The following is a 20935-nucleotide window of genomic DNA, read 5'->3' on the forward strand; positions in this document are numbered from 1 at the left end:
CCTGGCTTTGTTCAATGACAGTTTTGATTACCAAGTTACCCCTTGTACATTTGTTATTGTTAATTTGGAACGATAATGATGCACGATGCAGTCGTCATCTGCTTTTTGCCTTGGGAAAACATATCTGGTTGAAATATGTTGCAATTAAAGTGTCCCGGAGGAGATTGCTCTGCTTATAACTAGGATGCTGCAGGAACGAGGTTTCAATCAAAGCTTCACCAGCAGCGTGAGGGTCAGAAAATGATCGAAACATTTAACAGCGCCAGAAGACTGTGCTATTTGATCATTGGTATTCTCGGTGTTCCTGGTAAGTGAATGGAAGGGGCTGCAGGACTATTGAAGTCTGCTCTTTTGTTTAACTCTCTGTATCTAATTGTTGCACAGTTGTCCACAATGGAAGGTATTCCACCAGCCAATTAGCAGTATTATTTCGTTAAATATATTCTAATGTGAATATAATGTGCAGTGTTCATTACAATTCTTTCAACTGTGAATGAATTGGATATTGCAATAAAAGTGTGAATAATTCCGCATTGAATTTCATGCTCAGCTGTCAGCAACATATTGTTTTGTCTGATCTGAATCATAAAAGTGGCCATTTTTCCTGTGATACATCTTGAACCTGACATTTGCTTTCGGCCGCATGGGCACAGAAAATAGGTGCAGGAGGAGACCATTCGACCCTTCGAGCCAGCCACGCCATCCATTGTGATCATGGCTGATCATCCACAATCAGTAGCCTGTGCCTGCCTTCTCACCAGTCCCCTTGATTCCACTAGCCCCTAGAGCTCTATCTAACTCTCTTTTAAATTCATCCAGTGAATTGGCCTCCACTGCCCTCTGTGGCAGAGAATTCCACAAATTCACAACACTCTGGGTGAAAAAGTTTTTTCTCATCTCACATTTAAATGGCCTCCCCTTTATTCTTAGACTGTGGCCCCTGGTTCTGGACTCCCCCAACATTGGGAACATTTTTCCTCCATCTACTTGTCCAGTCCTTTTATAATTTTATATGTTTCTATAAGATTCCCTCTCATCCTTCTATACTCCAGTGAATACAAGCTCTGTCTTTCCAATCTTTCCTCATATGACAGTCCCGCCATTCCGGGGATTAACCTCGTGAACCTACGCTGCACTGCCTCAATAGCAAGGATGTCCTTCCTTAAATTAGGAGACTAAACCTGTACACAATACTCTAGCTGTGGTCTCACCAGGACCGTGTACAACTGCAGAAGAACCTCTTTACTCCTATACTCAAATCCTCTCGTTATCAAGCCCAACATGCCATAAGCTTACCACTGCCTGCTGAACCTGCATGTTTACTTTCAGTGACAGGTCCACAAGGACACCCAGGTCTCGTTGCACACCCCTTTTTCCTAATCTGATACCAATGAGATAATAACTTGCCTCCTTGTTCTTGCCGCCAAAGTGGATAACCTCTTATCTACATTACACTGCAACTGCCACGCATCTGCCCACTCACTCAATCTGTCCAAGTCACCCTGCAGCCTCCTAACATCCTCTTTGCAGTTCACACTGCTACCCAACTTTGTATCATCTGCAAATATGCTAGGGTTACTTTTTATTCCATCATCAAAATCATTAATATATATGAATAAGTTTATTAGCCAAGTATGCATATACAAGGAATGTGCCTTGGTGTCCGCTCACAAATGACAACACCAACATACAGTTAACAATTAACAATAAAGCATAAACACATCAAAACAAAAGGATACACCATTACAGTTCAAACATGTGAGTGAAAATAAACCAGAGCAAAAAAGAGACTACAGATTTTGGTTATTGAGTAGAACTGTCACTCGTGGAAAAAAGCTGTTTTTACGTCTGGCTGTGGCTGTTTGACAGTCCGGAGTCGCCTTCCAGAGTGAAGTACTTCAAAGAGTTTGTGGTCAGGGTGAGAGGGGTCAGAGATGATCTTGCCCGCTCGCTTCCTGGCCCTTGCAGTGTACAGTTCGTCAATGGGGGGAAGGTTGCAGCCAACAACCTTCTCAGCTGTGCGAACGATCCGTTGCAGCCTCCGGATGTCGTGCTTGGTGGCTGAGCCAAACCAGACCATGATGGAGAAGGTGAGGACAGACTCAATGATAGCAGTATAGAATTGGACCATCATTGCCTGTGGCAGATTGTGTTTCCTCAGTTGCCGCAGGAAGTACATCCTCTGTTGTGTCTTTTTGACTGTGGAGTCGATGGTGGCCCCCCATTTAAGGTCCCTGGAGATGATGGTTCCAAGGAACTTAAATGACTCCACAGATGTGACTATGGTGTTGTTGATGGTGAGGGGGGGGGGGGGGGGGGGCAGGAGGGGGGATCTTTTCGAAAGTCTACAATTAGTTCCACTGTCTTGAGAGCATTGAGCTCCAGGTTGTTGCGATGGCACCAGGACGCCAGCTGTGTCACTTTCCATCTGTAGGCAGATTCCTCCCCATCCTGGATAAGTCCAATCAGGGTAGTGTCATCCGCAAACTTGAGGAGCTTGACAGAGGAGTCTGTGGAGGTGCAGTCATTGGTGTAGAGAGAGTAAAGGAGAGGGGAGAGTACGCAGCCTTGCGGTGCTCCTATGCTGAGGGTCTGTGGGTCCGAGATGTGCTTTCCCAGCCTCACATGCTGCTTCCTGTCCGTCAGGAAGTTGATGATCCACTGACAGAGGGGTTCAGGCACAGACAGCTGGGAGAGTTTGTAGTGTAGTAGCTCTGGCACAATGGTGTTAAACGCAGAGCTAAAGTCCACAAACAGAATCCTGGCATAGGTCCCCTTGTGGTCTAGGTGCTGGAGGATGAAGTGCTGGCCTAGATTGACTGCGTCTTCCACCGATCTATGGGCCCTATATGCAAACTGCAGGGGGTCCAGCAGGGGGTTTGTGATGTTTTTCAGCTGGGCCAGCACGTCTTTCAAAGATCTTCATGACAACAGAGGTCAGTGCGACAGGCCTGTAGTCATTAAGACCAGTGATCCTTGTCTTTTGGGTACGGGGACAATAGTGGAGACCTTGATTTATTCACAAAGTGCTGGAGTAACTCAGCAGGTCGGGCAGCATCTCGGGAGAGAAGGAATGGGTGATGTTTCGGGTCGAGACCCTTCTTCAGACCCGAAATGTCACCTCTCCTGAGATGCTGCCCAACCTGCTGAGTTACTCCAGCACTTTGTGAATAAATACCTTCGATTTGTACCAGCATCTGCAGTATTTTTTATACTAAGTGGAGACCTTGAAGCAGGCAGGGACAGTGCAGGTTTGCAGGGACTGGTTGAAAATGTCTGTGTAGATCGGTGCCAGTTGTTCGGCACAGAGCTTGAGGGTAGAGGGGGAAACATTGTCCGGTCCTGGAGATTTCCGGCTTTTCTGTTTTCTGAATAGCCTCTCCACCTCTGCAATTTCTATTGTTAAACTGGAGTCATTCTGTGAGGAATGTATTGTAAATAGTTGCGGCCCCAGCACAAAGCCTTGCGACATTCTACTCGCCACTGCCTGCCATTATGACAGGGACCCGTTTACTCCTACTCTTTGTTTCCTGTCTGCCAACCAATTTTATATGCATGTCGACACCCTACCCCCAATACCATGTGCTCTAATTTTGCTCACCATTCTCCCGTGTGGGACCTTATCAAAGACTTTCTGAAAGTCCAGATATACTACATTCACTGGCTCCCCTTCATCCATTTTACTTGTCACATCCTCAAAACATTCCCGAAGATTAGTCAAGCAGGATTTCCCCTTCATAAATCCATGCTGAATTGGACCAATCCTCTTACTGCTAACCAAATGCACCGTTATTACTTCTTTCATAATTGACTCTAACATCTTCCCCACCACCGATGTCAGGCTAACGGGTCTGTAATTCCTCGTTTTCTCTCTCGCTCCTTTCTTGAAAAGTGGGATAACATTAGCTCCCCTCCAATCCACAGGAACTGATCCTGAATCTGTAGAACATTGGAAAATGATCACCAATGCGTCCACTATTTCTAGAGCCACCTCCCTGAGCTCTACTAAGCATTTCCCCACAGCCTTGTTATTGCTAACATAGTTCAGACACAAATAATCCTTAACCTATTGTTGCCACAGCAACAAAGCTGTCCTCAACCTCCCATAAATATTGTCATAGAAACATAGAAACAAAGAAAATAGGTGCAGGAGTAGGCCATTCGGCCCTTCGAGCCTGCACCGCCATTCAATATGATCATGGCTGATCATCCAGCTCAGTAGCCTGTACCTGCCTTCTCTCCATACCCCCTGATCCCTTTAGCCACAAGGGCCACATCTAACTCCCTCTTAAATATAGCCAATGAACTGGCCTCAACTACCTTCTGTGGCAGAGAATTCCACAGACTCACCACTCTCTGTGTGAAGAAATGTTTTCTCATCTCGGTCCTAAAAGACTTCCACCTTATCCTTAAGCTGTGACCCCTGGTTCTGGACTCCCCCAACATCGGGAACAATCTTCCCGCATCTAGCCTCTCCATCCCCTTAAGAATTGTATATGTTTCTATAAGATCCCCCCTCAGTCTTCTAAATTCCAGCGAGTACAAGCCCAGTCTATCCAATCTTTCCTCATATACAAGTCCTGCCATCCCAGGGATTAATCTGGTGAACCTTCTCTGTACTCCCTCTAAGGCAAGAACGTCTTTCCTCAGGTTAGGAGACCAAAACTGCACACAATACTCCAGGTGCGGTCTCACCAAGGCCCTGTACAACTGCAGCAGAACCTCCCTGCTCCTAAACTCAAATCCTCTTGCCACAGCAACAAAGCTGTCCTCAACCTCCCATAAATATTGCGTGTCCTACCGCATCCCTCCTGTAATATTACTGCCAATGTAAACTAACGCTGTTGCTCGCTCTCCCTCACAGTCCTGACCGAACCATTGTGGGCTAAATTATGAACTTATGTTTCCCTCTCGTGTTGCTTGGACTGTTGAATTTCACGAGGATTTCTGCTTTCATTTCAGAATTCCTGCTTTTACGTTTTAAAATTTAAAAATTCAGCTAAAATAGGAATGCGGAAATGTTGGAGGTTTGAGCGGAAACAAAATGGGTAAAAAGAAGTATATCTTTCTTCCGTAAAGGCGCGCAGGGTAGTTTTAAGTAGAAAGAGAGACCTTGCAGGGTGAAACAGAAAGCTGTAATCAATGACACCGGGAACAGAAAGGGAATGCATGATTAATTACTCCGAATTTCCAAAGAGTTCAATCGCGATCGATTGATTTTCATTGTAAAGTGAATTCAATTTGCTTTCTTGCAGTGAATTTGGTGGCGATTGTTATCCTATCTCGGGGAAAGTGTGGTCTCTCCCAGTGCACCACTCGCTACCTGATAATCATGGCGGGAGCAGATCTTCTAGCCGTCATCACTGCCGTCATATTGAGACGAATCAGTTTTTATTTCTCTGGATCCTTCCTGGACATATATCCAATCTGCAATGTCATCTTTTTCCTCATGTGCGCGGCGAGAGACTGTTCGGTCTGGTTCACCGTCTGTTTCACCTTTGACCGCTTTGTCCTCATTTGTTGCCAGAAGTTGAAGCCAAAATATTGCACAGAGAAAACTGCGGCTGTGATTTTGTCAACAACCGGCATCCTGCTGTGTCTGAAAAACGTTCCATTCTATTTTTCTTCGGACCCGAGAGTAGTAATTGCCAATGTACCATGGTTCTGTGAAAGGAAACCAGCGTATTATACTGATTCGTGGTGGGTGGGATTTCGGATGTTTGATAAGATTGTGACCCCGTTGCTACCATTCGCTTTTATTGCATTGTTCAATATTCTAACAGCCAAACACGTTTTACTGGCCAGTCTTGTGCGTCGGGCGCTCAGGGGGCAGAAAAACAAAGAGAATCGGAACGACCCAGAGATGGAGAGCAGAAGGAAGTCGGTGATTTTACTCTTTACCATATCCGGTAGCTTTATTCTTTTGTGGTTAACGACTGTTCTTGACTACTTATATTATAACATAGCTGGAACAACTCCCAGTAAGTACAATGACTCCGAATATATATTTGGGCAAGTTGGATATATCCTACAGAACTTAAGTTTATGCACAAACACTTTTATTTATGGGGTGACTCAATCCAAATTTAGAGAGGAGTTTGTGAAAGCAATAAAGTTCCCAGTGAACTTCATCATTCGTATACTTAAGATATAAAATGACTCATTAGTGTGGCGACACTAATTGACTTCTCCAACTTTAGATAGTCCCTCTGTCCCTCTCTTCCTCTCCCCTTCCCAGTTCTCCCTCTATCTTCCTCTCTCCACCTATATCCTTCCTTTGACCCGCCCCCTGACATCAGTCTGAAGAAGGGTCTCGACCCGACACGTCACCCATTCCTTCTATCCTGAGATGCTGCCTGACCCGCTGAGTTACTCCAGCATTTTGTGAATAAATTACTTTTGATTTGTAACAGCATCTGCAGTTATTTTCTTACATTAGTGTGGCGTGGTTATTTAATTTGCTGCCTGAAATAACTGCATCAGAAATCCTTTGTGGCCCAAGAAACGGCGCTGGCAATGTGTCGCCCCAGTTATATACACGCAAGATTAATTCTGGTTGACAAAGGAGAAAAAGCCAGTTTTAAATTGCCTCAAATGTCACATTCACAGGTTTGTGGAAACATGAGGTCTGAGGGAATCATTACCCTAACCAGGTGTAATATGGGCGCGTAATATTACAGATACCTTAATTATTATCTCTGCAATCCAACTTGTTGGATTCCTCTTCTGCCCAACAACTTCAGGAGTATTTTGGAAAGTTCCCTCCGGCGACATGTCGAGGGCCCCATACGGGAGATGACAAACTGAAGAAATTGGGAGGGGCAATTGGACCAAGCTTTCGGAGATGCATTTTTTGGGACAAGCGACCACTGTTTTATTAAGTTTATGATACTTATGGATAAAGACAGAGCAGCCCCATGCGTTGAAATTCTTAATTGGAGCCAGGCTATCTTTGAGGGTATGATACTGGAACTCCCTCAAGTTAATTGGACAAGTTTGTTTCAAGAAAAAGGAACGTCGGGAAAGTAGGATGTTTTTAAACGTCTGCAGCCAAGATTCCAAGACAAGCATGTTCCTTTTGGCATGAAAGGCAAGGCGTAAGGAAGCTTGGGTGGCTAGGGAAATTGGGACTCTGGTCAGGAGTAAGTCGGTGTAATGAAGCAGGTATAAGCAGTTAGGATGATGTATATATCTGGTGGAGTTTCTGAAACTAAGAAACCAGGAGGGCAGAAGGGGCCAGGTAATAGCCCTGTCAGAGAACATTTAGGACCATACCAATAAATGTTAGTAAATTGAAGGGAAATGAATAACCAGAGAGAGAGAGTTGTTCCCCGTAGCAACAAGCTCATCATCTCTGCGTGGTACCACAGGCCATGTGCATCTTCTTCCAAGAGCATTTCTCTACTTTTTTGTTTATCGTGGAGAAAGCTATGATGACTGGAAACATGCAGCCGTCAGTGTAAGTATCTTTGGAGAAGTCAGTATGATGGTAAAGGGGCGCTGAAGTTCCTGATGCGTACGATGGTATACACATCTGCCGGCCCTAGTCCGCCATATCCGATGACACTGTGGGAAGCGAGAAAGGAGTTGCGCTGGGTGACAAAGTGACGTCATAGGTAGATCAGGTTTAAAAAGCCTTTTAGCACATTGGCCTTCAGAGTAATGAGTACATTTTATCTCCAAATGCTTCGTTGTCACCTTCTCCTAACAATTATGTATTCTGCATTTTCTTCGAAACGCATCTCCTTTGATGTATCGTTTTCACACCTTACCCTTCTTTATCTCTGTGCCTCCCTCTGCCTTGACTCTCAGTCTGAAGAAGGGTCTGGACCAGAAACGTTACCCATTCCTTCTACCCAGAGATGTTGTCTGTCCCGCTGAGTTACTCCAGCATTTTGTGTCTATATGTCTATTGAGTATAGAAGTTGGGAGCTCAATGTTGCAGTTATATAAGACGCTGCTGAGGCCACACTTAGTGTGACACAAACTGCTGGAGTAACTCAGCGGGAAAACAGCATCTCTGGAATAGAAGGAATGGGTGACGGTTCGGGTCGAGACCCTTCTTCAGACTTTTCAGTTTTGGGCACCATGTTATTAGGAAAGACGTTGCCATGCTGGAAAGGATGCAGAAAAGATCCCTGAAGGTGTTGCCTGGGCTCGAGGGCCTGAGATATAGGGAGAGATTGCGCAGGCCAGGGCAATTCTTTAGAGCGCAAGAGGATCTCAGAGAGGTGTTCAAAGTCATAAGATGAATATATCAAATATAGCCATAGATAAAAGAACATAATAGTGCAAGTCCGAAAAATGTAGTGCAACTAAAGCAATGCCCATAAAGAACACATTTGCATACAACTATGATACTCCAATACTCTTGCATTTGCATATTCAAGAGCCTGAATAGCTGCTGTCAAACCCACATTTCTCTGGCTGCTATATATTCTGCCCAATGGTAGTAGTCAGTTAGTTAGGGTGTTGTGGATCACCTCATGAGGCATCGGAACGGGCATTTTGGCCTAAGCAGTGGAAGCTGGCCAGGTTGTCTCTCTAATGCATACGATTCCCATTTCCCCTCGTTTGATCTATTTCCCTCTGAACCATTACTACCAATGTACCTGCCTAAATGTTTTTATGCAGTTATTGAACCTATCTTTCCAACCTCCCCTTGCAGCTGTTACTAAATGTGTGCGAACGGGATTAGTACTCGACTACCCCTCGACTACCTACAAAGTCGTTTTGCTCTGACCTTAACCCTATGTTCCCCAGTTTTGCTCTGACCTTAACCCTATGTTCCCCAGTTTTGCTCTCACCTTAACCCTATGTTCCCCAGTTCTTGAAACAAACGCGGGTAGCCGATCAGTGTGTTCACTCTAACTATGCCACGTTGATGTATACATCTTTATAAGATCACCTCCCCCAATAAAGCATTTTCTTTGAGAGTTTGACCTTTGATTCTGTACCTCTAAACACAGCAGAGTCCGTCGATTCCTGCATTATTTCCAGCATAATGTAACGTTCTCTACAACAGCGTGACCAAACCCAACACAAAACCCCAGTGTGGCGGCTCCCAATGGTCGGGCCATTCCACTATCGAACCCCTCGGCACAGGAATGAACTAGCCCGGGGGCGGCCCCTAGCTACAGGGATAAATGGCAGGGGTTTAGGCGCGATCGTTCTCTTGCAGACCCGACTGGACAAGAGAACGCCAGCAAATAAAATTCCTCCCGAAACACCTGTCTCCTCGCCTTCATAGTCCCCGCGGTGGCCGGCCAGATTCACCGCCTCGTCGCCTGGGATCGGCGCTCGTGGCTGCTTTCTCGTGGATACCGGGACGGAGCTGATCGTCCTTCCCCCTTCACTGCTGGACATTCGTTCCGGGAAGCGGGGGCCCATCCTCACCGTGGCGAATGGCAGCCACATCCGTACATATGGGGTTCGTACGGTCCCGATTGTTTTTGGGTCCTGTCATTTGAACAGGAGGGGTCTGCCAGGGGGTCTTCGAGGAACTGGGTGACCTCACCATTGCCGATGACTCCCAGCCGTTGCCCGGTGCTGATTTCACGGGCTCACTCCCTCCTGGTGGACGTCAGGTGGCAGCGCTTGGTCAATGCCGCCACGATGGAGCCAATCGCGCTGCCTCTGGATGAGCCGATTGCAAGCCCCCTGTCGTCCGTGGATTCCTGTTTTGCTCGGGTCTTGGCTGAGTTCCCGGACATCCTGATCCCACAGTTCCGGTCATCGACCCCCTAGCACTGGATGGTCCATTATATAATAACTACCGGACCACCCCACGAGCACGCCAACTGCCGACCGATAAGCTACGCCTGGCACGGCAGGAGTTCCGCACGATGGAGTCCTTGGGGATCGTCCGCCCTTCCAACAGCCCATGGGCGTCCCCACTCCACATTGACCCCAAGGCAAACGGGGGCTGGAGACCTTGCAGGGATTATCGGCGGCTGAATGCCGCTACCGTCACGGACTGATACCCCGTGCCCCACATCCAGGACTTCAACGCCCATTTGGCCGGGGCCACGATATTCTCAAAAGTGGATCTGGTGCGGGACTATAACCAGATCCCGGTCCACCCGGAGGATGTGCCCAAGACGGCGATCATTACGCCATTTGGTTTGTATGAGTTCGTGCGGATGCCGTTCGGCCTTAAGAACGCCGCACAGGCTTTTCAACGGCTAATGTCACGATCTCGAGTTTCTGTTCGTTTACCTCGACGACATCTTGATGGCCAGCCGCTCACAGCAGGAGCACTGTGCCCACCTCCGGCAGCTCTGTCGGTGGCTCAGCGAGCACGGGTTGGCTATCAACCTCGCCAAGTGCCTCTTTGGCGTGGCCACGATTGACATTCTTGTCCACCGCGTGACTTCACAAGGCGCGGTTCCCCTGCCGGACAAAGTCGACGCCATCCGCCAGTTTCCCCGTCCATCCTCGGTGCGTGGCCTGCAGGAGTTCGTCGGCATGGTGGCCTTTTATCACCGGTTCCTGCTATCTGCAGCCCACATCATGCGGCCGCTGTATCTTCGTCTGGCGGGTAGGTGTAAGGACGGCGTGTGGATCAACGAGGCGGTGGCGGCATTTGACGGCCTTTGCTCGGGCTGTGCTGCTGGTTCACCCACGGGAGGATGCCTCGACAGCCCTTACTGTGGACACCTCAGAGTCAGCGATTGGTGCCGTGCTGGAGTAACTGACAGACGGGGGTTGGCGCACCTCCTGGCCTTCTTCAGCTGGCACCTCAACAACGCCCAGAGGAAGTACAGCACATTTGACCATGAGCCCCTAGCTCTCTACCTGGCCGTGCGCCACTTACGCTACTCCCTTCTTTTTTTTAAAATCAAAAATATTTATTGAAATATTAAAAGAATATATACAATACAATAAAACCAAAACAGAACCCACCACCAGAATACTAGACAAACAAACATACCAATTGGAACTATCATACAGTTATATTACAATCCCCATCCAGGATACATCCAATCCCCCGCGGTGCCCAGCGGTCCCGGAAACCCCCAGGGTGCCCGTGGACAGCGCGTGGTCGCTCTCCAACACCACCCGGGCGTGGATGTAACCCCAGAAAAGGGGTAGGCAGCTGGCTCGGGCAGAGCTCTCTGCTGCCTGGCGCCGTGAGTCACGGATGGCCAGTTTAGCCAACTTCCGCTACTTCCTGGAGGGCCGCCCATTCACCGCGTACACGGACCACAAGCCCCTCACATTCACCCTGGCAAATGTTTCCGACCCGTGGTCCACACGGCAGCAGCGGCAGTTGGCATACATCTCGGAGTTCACCACCTCCATCTGCTTCATCGAGTGGAAGGAGAACCGGGTGTCTGACGCATTGTCCCGCCCCGCCACTTCGACACCGTTTTCGAGGTGGCGCCCGGCATTGACTATTCTGCCCTGGCGGAGGCACAGCTCATGGACGGGGAGATGCCCACCCACCAAACTGCCATCTACGGCCTCCGCCTTGAGGATGTCCCTCTTGGCCCTGGAGGACCAACGATACTGTGCGATGTGTCGGCAGGTCAGCCGCGCCCCATCGTCCCTGCCGCCTGCCGCCATAGGGTGTTCGACGTGGTCCACGGGCTGGCTCACCCATCCATCCAGGCAACGACCGCACTGGTAGCTGTGCGGTTCATGTGGCACGGTCTGCACAAGCAGGTTGGCCACTGGGCCCGCACCTGCATTCCGTGCCAGACGGCAAAGATCCAACGCCACGTCCGGGCGTCACGCCAGGAGATCGGACTACCCTGCTGGCGTTTCGACCACCTGCACGTGGACATTGTGGGCCCTCTCCCGCCGTCCCGGGGCATCACACACCTCCTCACGATGGTGGACCGCTTCACGCGGTGGCCGGAGGCCATACCGCTGTCCGATACATCCACAGCTACATGCGCTTGTGCGTTGGCTGCACACTGGATCGCTCGCTTTGGGGTGCCGGTGGTCATCTCATCGGACCGGGGGCCACAGTTCACCTCCGAGCTGTGGTCGGCCATGGCCCTCCTGTTGGGCGTGCGGCTGCACCACACCACGGCCTATCACCCGCAGGCAAACGGCCTGGTGGAGAGGTTCCACCGGCAGCTGAAGACAGCGCTGAAGGCGCGATTCTCCGGCCCCGACTGGATGGACGAGCTACCATGGGTCTTGCTGGGCATCCGGACTGCGCCCAAGGAGGACCTGGCTTCATCATCAGCGGAGCTCGTATACGGGCCCTCGTCGCCGGGGCAGGAGGAACCACCCTCATCTGCCCTACAGTGCCATCGTGAGCGAGTTGGCAAGCTCGCACCCGTGCCGACGTCCCGCCATGGGACATTCCGCCCGCACGTGCCATCGGCCCTCTGGGACTGCGCCTATGTCTTCCTGCGCCGTGACGCCCACCGGACGCCACTCCAGAGGCCGTATGAGGGCCCGTACCGGGTGCTGGAGCACGGACAGACAACCTTTGTGATGGGCATGGGGGGCTGGCCGGAGGCCGTGTCAATTGACCGGTTAAAGCCGGCGCACCTGGACATCGACCAGCCAGTGCGGGTTGCCCAGCCTCGGCCGCGAGGCGCCCTCCTTCATGGCTCCCTCCACCTGTGCCTCTGTCAGCCGATTTCCGTACGCGGTCCGGTCGAGCTGTGCGACCGCCAGTGCGTTTCGTGCGTTTCGTGCCTCCTGTTCTGGGGGGGGGGTCCGGTGGAGGCTCCCAAGGGTCGGGCCTTTCCACTATCGAACACTATCGAACCCAGCCTCGGTACCCTTGTCACCATCATCAGGGAAGTATGTTCCTGTCCAGCTCGATCCCTCTGCCTTAAGATAATTTTGGATCTCTCTCTGTAAATTGCATCCCGCCCCCCAGGGTGCCACTGTCCAGTGTGAAAATTCTAGCTTTTCTACTTCCCAAAATAGAAACATAGAAATATAGGTGCAGGAGGAGGCCATTCGGCCCTTCGAGTCGGCACCGCCATTCAATATGATCATCGCTGGTCATTACCAGCGTTCCTGCTTTTTCCACATATCCCTTGATTCCTTTAGCCTGAAGGGATAAATCTAATTGGCCTCCATTCCCTTCTGTGGCAGAGAATTCCACAGATTCACAACTCTCTGGGTGTATTTTTTTTTCCTCATCTCAGTTCTAAATGACCTACTCCTTATTCCTAAAAATGTGACCCTTGGTTCTGGAGGATCCCAACATCGGGAACATCTTTCCTGCAAAATACCTCGCGCCAATATTAATTAAACTCAATTTGTCATTCCTGGGCGCACCAACTCAGCTGACAACATCCTCCTCATTTAAAACGTTCATAAAGATGACAAACAGCAATGAAGAGACTCCTGAGGAACACCACCAGTCTCGCAACACAATTCCCCTTCATACTCTGTCTTCCACCATCAAGCCAAATATTGATCCAATTTGCTACATCGAACTAGATCTCATGTGATCTAAGTTGCCAGATAAACTTCCCATGCGGAGGTTATCAAGGGAATTGCTGCACATCATTCATCTACCACCAGGACTTCACCAAACGTCTTGCTATTTTTCAAAAACGCATCCTTCGTCTTTCGTCTTCGGGGACGTGCAGGGCCTGTTGGGCTACCATCTCCCTACCAACTCTGGCCCACAGGTTCTTTGTACGTCAGGGACGACCTATCCTCAGAAGACAAAATGCTGGAGTAACTCAACATGGTGGTGGATACATGCTGAAGAAACAAGGAATATAAGGGGTACCGAAGGACAGCTATAGGAGACAACAGGTGCTGATGAGGAGAGGAGATGAGCAACATCTAAAGACAGAGATATGGTGGAAGAGAGAGACTGGTTGAATGGGCGCACACGTGGATGTGGATGGGGTGGAAAGGGAAAGGTGCAATAGGTGCAAAGGTCAACTGCAGGATACATTGGGGGCAATTGTTATTTCCCAAGTCCCCAACTGACATGTGAGAGTTGTTGAAAGGCCGTATGATCAGCAGTCAGGACCAGAATATCCCCATAATGTGGAAGGATAAGGATGGAAATGTAAGGGAACGTATGCAGGCAATTTAGATTAGTTTTCCTTGGTGTCGTGATAGCCACAGAGATTGTGTTTGTGCTGATTTATGTTCTTTACCCAACTTTCCAGGCGGGGAGACCTTCACCACGCTGACAATAGTGTGGAGTTATGGAGTTATGTCAGTTAAGAGCAAAGAAATGTCTTGTTGGAAAGAGCAGAACAAGGAGAAATGGCCTGAACATTGGAGGAACAAACCGTGGAAAGCACTGCCATTATAAACCCTGTTAAGGTCAAGTTTATTTTTGCCTGAGGTCTTATGTTTGCACTAATATTGTGGATTTTAATTATTGAAATCTTTCCAACAAGACAGTGAACTATTTGCGCTTAACTGCAGTCTATTGTTGGAGTGGTGATGGTCTCCACCTTGAAAGTTGGATCAAGAACATAAAACAGCACAGACACGTGCCCACAACCTCACAATGCCTGTGCCTAACATGACACCAAGAAAAACGAACCTACTTTACTGCACACGTTCCATGTCCCTCGATTCCTGAAAATCCATGTGCCTATCTAAAAAAAAATGGTAAATACCACAAAGGTATGGGCTTCCTCCAGCACTCCAGACAGTATGTTCCAGGAACCCACCATCATTTGAGTGAAAAGATCACTGTTCATTACCTACTTTAAATGCTGCCCATCAAAGTTATGGCTTCAAATCTTTTTCATTTTCACTCTGGGATAAAAGTTTGAACGGTCTACCATAGAAACATAGAACCGTAACCATACCTTCCACAAATGTGTATACGTTTCCCATCCAGAGAAAACAGCCTAGGTCTCTCCAATCTCTCAATGTGCCTAATCCCAGCAGCCTTCTGCTAAGCGTTTTCTACACCCCAGCCAAAGCCTGCACGTATTTCCTGGACTGAGGCGGACAGACTGTGTGCAATAATCAAACTGTGGCCTAAGCAAAGACACAGCAGCAGCAATACTTCCTGACTATGATACTCAATGCTACGACCAGTGAAAGTAAACATACCATACACCCTCTTTTCCACTCTGTCTACCTGTTTTCCCACTTTCAGTGAGCTATGGACCTGAGCCACAAGATCCCTCTATAAGTCAGGGTTCTGCCGTGAACCATAGACTTTCTCTTCACACACAAATTACAAAAACGCAACATTCCACACTTGCTCAGATGGAACTGCATCTGACATTATTCTGCCCATGTCTTTGGTTGATCTACATCCTGTTTTATACTTTGACATCCATTCTCGTTGTCTGCAATTCCATCAATCTTGGTGTCACCTGCAAACATAATAACCACCAACTTCATTTAAATCCATCTATATACTAAAACTCTCCTTTGTTTTATTTATTTGTTCCTGAACTACAGTCAACACGATAGCACGACAATTTTAGGCCCAACTTACTCACCGTCGTCCCTTTGGTGCTAATGGAAGAAGTTTCATTGAAATCGGTGTTATATTTTTAAAGTTATTCACATTTTAAAGTTTTTTAAAAAACCACACATGTGCAATTGGGGTCGGTACTTACATAAGATGGCTACCAGATCCGTGCCTTTACTTACGTAAGATGGCCGCTGGTCACCATTTTGTGTGTCAGCTCTCACTTCCCGCTAGACACACGATTGGTCTGCATCCCCCGTGGGGGGAGCATCTGTAAGGGGTTTCAGCGCCGAGCTTTCGCCCGACCTAAGGTCCCCGTGCCTTGCTCTGATCCCTTGACCAGGCCGTGCACACTGGTTCCCCGTGAGTGGTTCGACCCACTCACCCCTTACGGTTCTAGACACTGGACTTAGGTGCAGGAGCTCTTATAGTGCAGAAAAAATTCAACCAGACCAGATTTTAAAACCAGGGTTTAAATGAAAAAGGCTTTTATTCAGCACTTGGGACTATTGTCCATGAATACTTATTATACAGTTCGATAAGACATATCTATGATACACATACCGAATACATGAATATCTTTTATTTATTAATCACAAAACGCACAGTTCACTAGACATATACCCGAATACCCCTTTTCGCTGAAAACTTAAAAGCACACAGTTCCACGAGACATATATCCGAATACCTTCTTCGCTGAATTCTTGAAACACACACAGTTACACAAAACGTATACACGAATACCCTTTTTACTTATGAATTCTTAAACAGTTCTGCAAGACACATACACGACTGTCAGATGGGGAATGCACGACGCATCGCAACCTTGACCAAACCCTATTTTTAATACACACCCAACGTTTATTCACAACCACCCTCCTCTCTACACTAAACTATGTCCAGGATATGTAGGATTTGAAGTGCATGCTCACCATGGGGTTATTACTGGGGTTACTGGCTGTTCGGTTTTGCAGTATTTCTTTTCGAGTTGCGTGCCTGTTCCTCTCTCTTGCATCCGTTCTTCTTTCCGACTTTCTTCTTGACTTCAGACTTCGAACCCGGTTTTCTCTGCGCTTCTTGCCTCCTGTCCGTCTTCTTGCCTGCTTGCGTTTCTTGCAGGTTTTCTTCTAGCTTCAGCTTCTTCTTCCAGTATTTCTTCTTGAGTTTAAAACCCAAAAGTAGTGGCCAGTTATACTGTTTCTGACCCGTCCTATCTCCCGCCAGATCTTGGAATCTCTTTGTTCAAAAAGATATGTATGAGGTTTTCTTCTGATCTGCGCTTATGTTCGGGGATACCGGGGATGGCCAGAAGGTGTAAATTGGGATTTCATTGTGAGGTGATGGGTGTTAACTGGTTTCCCATCACCTACCAGGTAGTTTTCTATGGGCTATTGTGCCCCCTCACTGAGATGAACTGTTTAGGTCGGCTTGGGGCATTGTGAGTATGCTGATGTCAGCGCCCCAGTGTCTGGACTCCGACCTGGTTTCGTAGGTTTCTGCATGGCCAATACCCATCCTTTGTTCTGGCCATGGCTTTGCAGAAAACCTAGAGACTGGGATGTAAGGTTTTTACCTTTTTTGTGGCTGGTCACGAGGTCCTGCAGCCATTTTAGGACCCACAGATTGTGACATCCTTTGGTAAACTGACTGCAGCCTTTCTCCGCTATCAGCCCCAGTCTCCCGTTTAAAATGTCCAAACTGCAGCTCTTTGGTTTTGTGTTGATTTCAGAATGAGGGAAAACTTCTCAAATCTTACAGTCCCTCCTGTTGATTTGCATAACCCCAGCTTATCGAATCAATTAAATAATGTGGTTGAGCAATGTTTTCCCGATTCTCCATATCCAGACCCCTGAGGTTTTAACTAAACTAGTGTTTCATTGCGAACGTACAGTCCCCATCTCTTAGGCTGACCTTTACTGCCCGTGTCCCGGGCAAAACTATATTACAATTATGTACATTTTCATGTCGGACATATACACCTACACCTTGTCCCAGGCCGATGCCTCCGCCATCCTCCTACTGGTGTCAGCTGTAATGTAGGACACGAAAACAACACAACAGTAAAACGATACATTTTGTACATTTCTTCACAATCACTCTTGATACAAATTTGAAGAAAACAATACAAAAAACACAGTTTATACAAATTTTAAAAGGGACAATATAAAACACAGTCTACTCGGTGTGGAGGGGGGCACGTCCTCCTAGCAGCTTGCGGCTGGGTCCTGCTCGCCCACCCGCACGTAACGGTCTCTCCATTCTCCTTGATATACCCGGTAAGTCTTTCAGTTTCCCTGGGGCACCACTCCGGCAACCGCACCTCGGTGAGGTTTAAAATCACCGAGGCTACCGCGTAGTGCACCCCCTGGTACAATACCTGGTCAGTCAGTATCAGTACCAGGCCATTCCCGGGCCCCTTAGTGGTTTTTGGGCACTCACCCTCCTGTGCTACTGCCAGCGGAACTGTGGGAGGTGTCATGCGTGGTCTGGTGATGAGTTCAGTGGCGTTTACCGGGATCGGGGAAAGGGGGACCCCACAAGCCCGCGAGCTAACATCCCACCTCATCCCCTTACCGTCATCCTGCCACTGTCTCTGGAAAAATATGCTGTTGCCCGTGGGGCAACGATATCTCGAACCCCACATACATATATAAATCCCCTCATCCGGTTCCCACCATTTGTCCCAACACACACTCAACTGTTCTTTAGTCCCAGAAATAGTTCTGTGAGTGTTGTTGTTAAGTCTCTCCCACTCATCAGTGGAGTTGGCCATTGTCCTGCTCATTTTCCTCAGCCACCACCGCCTGCTCGCGGGGACCTTCCCCGTGCATACCAGGCAGACCCTTTTGCCAACGGTGGCGCTGATCTTTTGGGCGATGATCTTGATTCTCGGGCACAATAATGAAGCGTCCCGATAAGCAAAACCTGGGGCGCTGGAATACTCTGAAGAGTTCGATCCCAGCCACCCCGGCCACCGGCCTTCATGGAAGTAAACTGCGGTCTCCTCCGCTTCTCTCCTTCCAGTCCCATCGGTCGTGATGGGAGCCGTATCCCCGGAGCAGCCGTAGACGATGATGTCCTTGGTGTGGCCCCGATAGGTCCACCCACATCCGATCGCCGTGGCAAAGATCCACCATACGAGTGCCTCCTTCCACTCCAGAAAACAGATAAAGAAGAATGGTATAGCCAGCCTCTTGGGGAGCGCTTGGCTTTGTTAAACGCCTCTGCGGGCGGGTCTCTTGACCCCCAGCCTGCACCCCACACCCACACATCCTGGACGCATCAACTTTATTTAAACGCTAACTATCCCCACAAAACTTATCTAAAATACCTATCCTTATCTATATTACCTAAAATATCTTAAATAGCTTATCCTTATCTAAAATAGCTTATCCTTATCTAAAATACCTATCTTTATTTATATTATCTAAAATATAATACAGTGCCGCCTTCCCCGGGCGGCTCAGCTAATCCCTGTCAGGGCTGCAGCGGTTCGTCTCCTGCGGCTGCACCACGCTGTCTCCCACCTTTGATCCACCGCAGCCTGTCGCTGCCTGTCGGGGGCTAAACCTCCGCTGAAACGTAAGCTCCCTCCTCCCTACTTGGCTCCCTTCCCTCGGGGCGTGATTGACCTTTGGCCAAAACTTTCTAAGTTGGGGTTTCCTGCTGGACCTACGGAGGATCACCTTAGACACTGCCCCCTGGACAGCCTGGCTGAGGACCGGTTCCTGCCGTGCCGCAGCTCGGGTACCCCCCGCAGCTGCCGACCCTGGCCCCGCCTCATCCAGCTCTGCCCCCTTGGTGCTGGGTATACCCGCGGCATCCGGCCTCACTCTACCTGTATCTACAGGTGGTGAGCCTTCGCTCGCTACCCCCGCCATCCTGGTGCATGAGTCGGGGACGTTACTGTCGTCCCCCTCCGACTCCTCTTCCTCCGTAATGGGATCCAGCCCCTGGTCGAGCTGATCAGGCTCTTCCTCACCTGAATCCCTCCCAAAACGGGAGACCCTCCATTCCTGGAGAATGTCCTCCCCCCTCACGCAGGCAACCTTGCCTGTCTGCGTGACCTGCCTCATCCTTGGCTGTGAACGCACGCCAGCCTGTTCCTTCCCTGTGAACCCCGCCAGTGCGAAAGGGACCCCCGTGGACAGGGGAGAGTCAAAGGGTTCCTCTGTGTGGACCACGGTGCATGAAGCCCCCGTGTCCAACAGATAACTGCCCCTTTGCCTCTCCACTACCATCTCCACAAGCGGTCTCTTCCACGCATCGTAGCGGAGAGGACACAGATAGGCAGGCTGCGTGGGCTGATGTCATTGGGGAATGTCCAGTGCCCCCCTCGCACCCGGGGAGCCGGTAGCGACTGCCACCTTCCCCTGGGCGGCCATGAGGGACTGCATCACCTCGATCATCGTTTCGATGATCTCGGGCTTAACTGGGACCTCGGTGCGCTGGGTGGTGCCAACCCTATCTTCCTTGGTGTGGGCCCTGCAATCCTTCTGCCAGTGTCCCACCTTACCGCACCTGAAACACTTTGACTGTGCGGTAGGGTTACCCTCCTGTCGCCACTCCTTTTGGGCCAGTGCAGTAGCCTCCGCTACGTACACCTTCCCTTTTTCGAGTCGGGTAGACGTACTCCGGGTGTTTCTATACCCTACCGTGAGATGGTCCAAAACTGCCTCCTCCGTGCTATTTGTGGGATCAAACCAGGCTTTCGCCTGTTCCCTGACGGCTGCCAGGCTGTTTGACACCAAGCAACGGAGCCACTGTGCTCTCCCATTCCCGACCAGGTCATCCCGCGCGGGGACGTGCGGGCAACTGCTCTGGTATACTGTCCACAGTCGCGCCGCAAAAACCCTTGGGGGTTCTCCCTCCATCTGGAGGGTCTTCCCTAATCGGGCAAATGGACCCTCATCGCCTACCCCCAAGACTTCCAGGACCTCGTCCCGCAGGAGATCGTAGGTCCTGGTCCCTCTTTTACTCTCGTCTGAGAGGCATTGGAGGATCGAGCTGTCCAGGGAGAACAGCAACATTTTTGCCCGTTCTCCCTCGTCGCAACCGTTGATTGCGGCGGTTTGCTCGATCTCCCTAAAATGCAGCGAAGGGTCCCCTGATTCGGACAATTTAATTACATGTCCGATCATAGCTCTTAACTGCTGGGAGCTGTGGGGCACCACGATCTCGCTCTGAATGGGTCCGGCGTCCCCATTCAGCGCGGTGGGTCCCCATCTGGTTTCCAGGACCGGGCACATGGGCGCCGGTGCCGAGTCCTCGACCGGGAGCTCCTCTCTCTCCCCTACACTACCCCTTTTCCAGGATGCCTCGTAGCTAGGGGAATTGTGGAGTCTGGGGGCTGAAGCCACCATGGTCTTTCTAGGGATCGGAACCGGGACCTTCGCACCCGCTAGTGACTGGCCCGCGGGGGGGTTCATCAAACAGACCAGCCCGCTTGCTTTATTTAAAGCACCCCGCAGACCCTCTATCTCCTGCAGGCAGGCCCCGTGGTCGGCCCCTTCCGACCTGTCCTCCAAAACCATTTTATAGGCTGCCCTA

Source organism: Rhinoraja longicauda, chromosome 7 (assembly GCF_053455715.1).
Source record: "Rhinoraja longicauda isolate Sanriku21f chromosome 7, sRhiLon1.1, whole genome shotgun sequence".
Classification (NCBI taxonomy): domain Eukaryota; kingdom Metazoa; phylum Chordata; class Chondrichthyes; order Rajiformes; family Arhynchobatidae; genus Rhinoraja; species Rhinoraja longicauda.